Source organism: Capricornis sumatraensis, chromosome 8 (assembly GCF_032405125.1).
Source record: "Capricornis sumatraensis isolate serow.1 chromosome 8, serow.2, whole genome shotgun sequence".
Taxonomy (NCBI): Eukaryota; Metazoa; Chordata; class Mammalia; order Artiodactyla; family Bovidae; genus Capricornis; species Capricornis sumatraensis.
Window position 1 is genome coordinate 4129653 of NC_091076.1, and position 5091 is coordinate 4134743.

Genomic DNA, 5091 nt, shown 5'->3' on the forward strand with positions numbered 1-5091 from the left:
GTCTAGGGGCTAACACTCCACACTCCCAATGCAGGAGGCTGGGGCCCCATCCCTGGTCAGGGAACTAGAGCCCACATGCCGAAATGAAGATCCGAGGTCCCGAGTGCAGCAGCTAAGACCCAGCGCAGCCAAACAAGCAAGCAAACAGAGAAACCAGCATTGCTTATGAGCGAAAAGGAGCTCCTGACGGAAGCCAGGCCGAGCCACTCTCTGCCAGCAGGGAGGGGTGGGGAAGAGCCTCTGAGGACGGGAGAGCCTTTGGGGTCAGTGCCCAGGGGACGGCTGCCTCGGAAAATATGTCCTGTGACATCAGGGAGGGAACGTGACTCCCGTTCATCCAGGAGACACGCCCCTGGAGGACCCAAAATAGCTCAACTTCTCCACCCCCTCTTGGCGCTGCGCCATTCGTGGTACCGTGGATCAGCCACGTGGCCTCCTGGACCTGTTTCCCGCTCTGGAAAATGGTGTGATGATAGCAATCGTGGGGAATCACAGCACTCTTGCTGCAGTCTGGGAACCTGGTTGGGAGCTGGAAACCCCTCCTCAGTAGGTCAGTCACTGGGTGGATGAGAAGCTATGAGTGGGTCCCAGGCAGGTGGGTGGGGCTTCCCACTCTATGTTTACTTTTGAAAAATTCCAAACCTCCAGAGAAGTTTCCCAAACAGCATCAGAAACCCCCATTCCCCACTTCCTCCACAGTTACTGGTGTCTGCCCTGTTTGTGTCCTTACTCTCCTGTGTGTGTGTCCGACTCTTTGTGACCCCACGGATTGTACCCCGCCAGGCTCCTCTGTCCATAGGCTTTCCCAGGCGAGAATACTGGAGTGGGTTGCCATGCCCTCCTCCAGGGGATCTTCCCACCCAGGAATCGAACCCACATCTCCTGCCTTGCAGGCCGATTCTTTAGCGCTGAGCCACCTGGGAAGTACCTCCTTACTCCCTGCACACATGTTTTTCTGAATCATATGAAAGTTAGCTGTGGACGTGACACTTTTATTTCTAAATACTTCGCAAGCCAAGACATTTCCTACAGAACCACAAGACAAGGAGCAAACCCAGGAAATTGAACCATCACAGACGGTTAACCAACAGACGGTCCATGTTCACGTTCTCCACTGGTCTCAGGAATGTCCTTTAGAGCAGTTTACCTTATTCTGACGGTTTAAGACTTTTTAATGAAAAGATTTTTATTTTATATTGAAGTACAGTTGAGTCACAATTTTATGTTAGTTTCCGGTACAGCAAAATGATTCAGCTATACGTACGCATATGTCTGGGCGTCTCAGGTGGTGCTAGTGGTAAAGAACCTGTCCGCCAAGGCAGGAGACATAAGAGATTTGGGTTCTATCCCCGGATCGGGAAGATCCCATGGAGGAAGGCACAGCAGCCCACTCCAGTATTCTCGCCTGGAGAATCCCATGGACAGAGAGGCTTGGTGGGCTACAGTCCACAGGTCCGCAAAGAGTCAGACACGACTGAAGCGACTTAGCACACACGCACGCGCATGTCTGTTCTTTCACAGGTTCTTTTCCCATACCGCTAGAGCCTCCTGTGCTATACAGTGGGTCCGTGGTGATTAGCTAGTCATGCATAGTGGTGTGTGTATGTTAATCCCAAACTTCTAATTTATCCTTTCCCCCACCTTTCCCCTTTGGTAAGCATAAATTTATTTTCTGTGAGTCTGTTTCTCTTTTGTAAATACATTCATTTGTGTCTTTTTTTTTTTTTGGCCTTGCTTCCCAGCTTTCAGGAACTTGGTTCCCTGATGAGGGACTGAACCCAGGCCACAGACGTGAAAACACTGAGTCTCGACCCCTGGACTGCCAGGGAATTCCCTCATTTGCATCGTTTTTAAGATTCCATATATAAATGATATCGTATGATATTCGTCTTTTTCGTTTTGATTTACTCAGTACAATCACCTCTAGGTCCCTCCAGGATGCTGCAAATGGCTGCACTTCAGTTTTTATGGCTGACTAGTATCCCATCATATACAGGTACCACATCACCTTTGTTTATTCCCCTGTCAACAGACACTCAGGCTGCCTCCGCGTCCTGGCTCTTGTAAACAGTGCTGCTATGAACACTGAGGTGCAGGCATCTTTCCCAAGTATGGTGTTCTCTTGAAATACGATTGAGCAGGTGTTTTTTGTTTGCTTAATTCTTTTCTTTTGGCAGTACTCTTCCCTCTTTATTTTAATTAAAAACATTTTTAATTTGTTGATGGCATGCGGGATCTTGGTTCTCCAGTCAAGTATCAAACCCAGCCCCTCTGCACTGGATGCTCAGGATCTTAACTGCTGGACCACCAGGTGAAGTCCCTGGGCAGGGGTGTTCAGAGTGTGTGTGGGGGGGGAGGGTTCTTTTTTTAAAGACATATTACAAATTCAGTGTCACACTAGACTGTGTATGCTTTGGGGGGAGGGAGCAGAAGGAAGGTCACTACAATAGAGCATGTTCCTGGGGACTTCCCTGGTGGTCCAGGGGCTGAGACTCTGCACCCCCAATGCAGGGGACTCCAATTTGACCCCTGGAAATAGATCCCATATGCTGAAAATAAAGATCCCGCATGATGCTCCTAAGACCCAGTGTAGCCAAATAAATAAATAAACTTTTTAATTTAAAAATAAAAGCATGGAATAAGTTACTGTCCCCTCTCTTCTGTCCACAGGCTGGAGGTCTCTGGGCCCATCCTTTCCCCTCCCTAGTTTTCATTTTGTTCATTTAGGGGTGAGGAGTTTCTAGGAAACCGTCTTGCTGGTCCTGTCCAGCCTCAGAATTCTGAGCTCATCCATTTCAGATGAGCTAGGACAGAGCATTCAATGTCCTGGGTGCTTCCCAGGTGGCTCACTGGTAAAGAGTGCAGCTGCCAATCCAGGGGATACGGGAGACCTGGCTTCAATCCCTGTGTCAGGAAGACCCCCTGGAGGAGGAAATGACAACCCACTCCAGTGTTCTCGCCTGCAGAATCCCATGGACAGAGGAGCCAGGCGGTCTATGGTCCATAGGGTCGCAAAGAGTCGGACACAACTGAGTGACTCAGCACGCATAAGCTTAGCATCAGGGAATATCCATCCTGACTCAAGGGCTCTGGCCAGGCCTGGGGGGCAGTTGGGCCAGGAAGGAGGAGACCATCCCTGAGCCCCCCAGGAGGCCTCATTCAGTTCCTTTCCCAGAACCCACTCCTGGTTCCCTCACCCATCGGTGGGTCTTTTAGCCTGGCTGTGAGGCTCCGTCTCTCATCTGTCAAACGGGTCAACAGCCGGCTCACTGCTGCAGGAATTCTGTGCGACAAAGGCGGAAACTGTAGACTGTCCCCCAGAGACGAGGTCTGCGAGGCACAGGACCTGGGTCTGACCGCGGGTAAAGTCGCCATTCCTCCTCCCCGTAACACAGGTGGGCTTCTCTCCTTATCAGCTTGTCTCCAGGAGGAATTCCAGCATTCCTCGGGCCATGATGAACACGACGGTGGACATCTCAGAGTCCACAGTGCTCTCCCAAGTGTAGTTACGGTACAGGGGCTACTCTGCTTCGGACTTCTGAGAAAGTTCTCATTTACGCTACCCGGCAGGCCCAAACCACCCTGTGGCTGAAGTGCCAACCCTGAAATGCCTCCCTGCCTGCATCTCAGGATGCCCCAAGCACACCCCAGCTGTGGGGGAAGCCCCGACTCCAGGGAACCATAGGGCAGGAAGAGGGTCTGACGCAGGAGGTCTGACCCAGCAGAAATGCTCAGAAGGGCTGGCGGATGAATGAAAAACAGACAGGGTGATGAAAGCCAGGGAAGGGTGGAAGGAAGGATGGACAGAATGAACAAGGAAAGGACAGACAAACAGTCCGATCCGGTGAATTCACGGCCCACGTGAACACCTCGTGGCTCCTATAAGTGATTTGAGTGATATTTCTTGACCACCGACTTCGTTTCGGAATCTGCACAAGGTCCAAGGAGCCGTGTCCAGCAGGGGGCAGAGACAGAGCTGTAGTGACCCCAAGGCCCAGGGGTGACTGAGCTGGGGCCACTCTGAAGGGTGGCGGGGTCTCTCTTGCTTCTCCTGCCTGGAATCAACCCAGGGGCTCAGACGACCACTCTCAGAAGACAGCCAGACAAGTGATGGGCTAAGGAATCGCCAGGCAGGGTCCTGGCCCTGGCCCAGACTCTGAATTTGGGCGGGCCTCTCAACTTTCTGAGAGTCTGCTTCTGGTTTTCCCTTCTTTCTGTTCTTCAAAAAGATAGTGGAACAATTAAGAGTTTTATAACTTGAGTTCAGACAGCACTGGATTCAAATCCAAATTCTGCTGTTTATTATTTGTGTCTCTGGGCAAAGGACTTTGAGTCCCACTTTCCACATCTTTAAAATGGGTCCTTTGTATTCGTAAGTGCCAAGACATGGAAGCAACCTAAGTGTCCAGTGGCAAATGAAGGGATTAAAAAGATGTGATATATATGTGTGTGTGTATATAGAAAAGAATATTACATAGCCATAAAGAAGAATGAAATAATGTCATTTGCAGCAACATTCATGGACCCAGAAATGGTCACATGAAGCAAAGGGAGTCAGAGGAAGACAAGTGTCAAATGATATCTCTTATATGTGGAATCTAAAACCAATGATACAAACGAACTTGTCTACAAATCAGAAATAGACTTGCAGACACAGAAAACAAATGCATGGGTATCCAAGGGGAAGAGGCTGGGGAGGATACATTAGGAGTTTGGGATTAACATATACATACCACTGTCATGAAATAATCACCCAGGACCCACAGTATAACCCAGGGCACTCAGTACTCTGTAATAACCTATATGGGAAAAGAATCCGAAAAAGAATAGATACATGTATACGTATAACTGAATCACTTTGCCATATATTTGAAGTAAACACATTATAAAGCAACCACACACCAATAAAAACATGATGGGCGCTGTGAAAATTAAAGGTGAGAACATAAAGCACCCAGCACACTTGCTGGCAGGTACCAAGCATTTACTAAGTGCCTGCCACCCCCAGTCCCGTCCTTATCCCATCACCAGGATCACCATCACCGGCATCACCAAAACCAGCAGTTCAGGTCAGTTCAGTTCAGTCGCTCA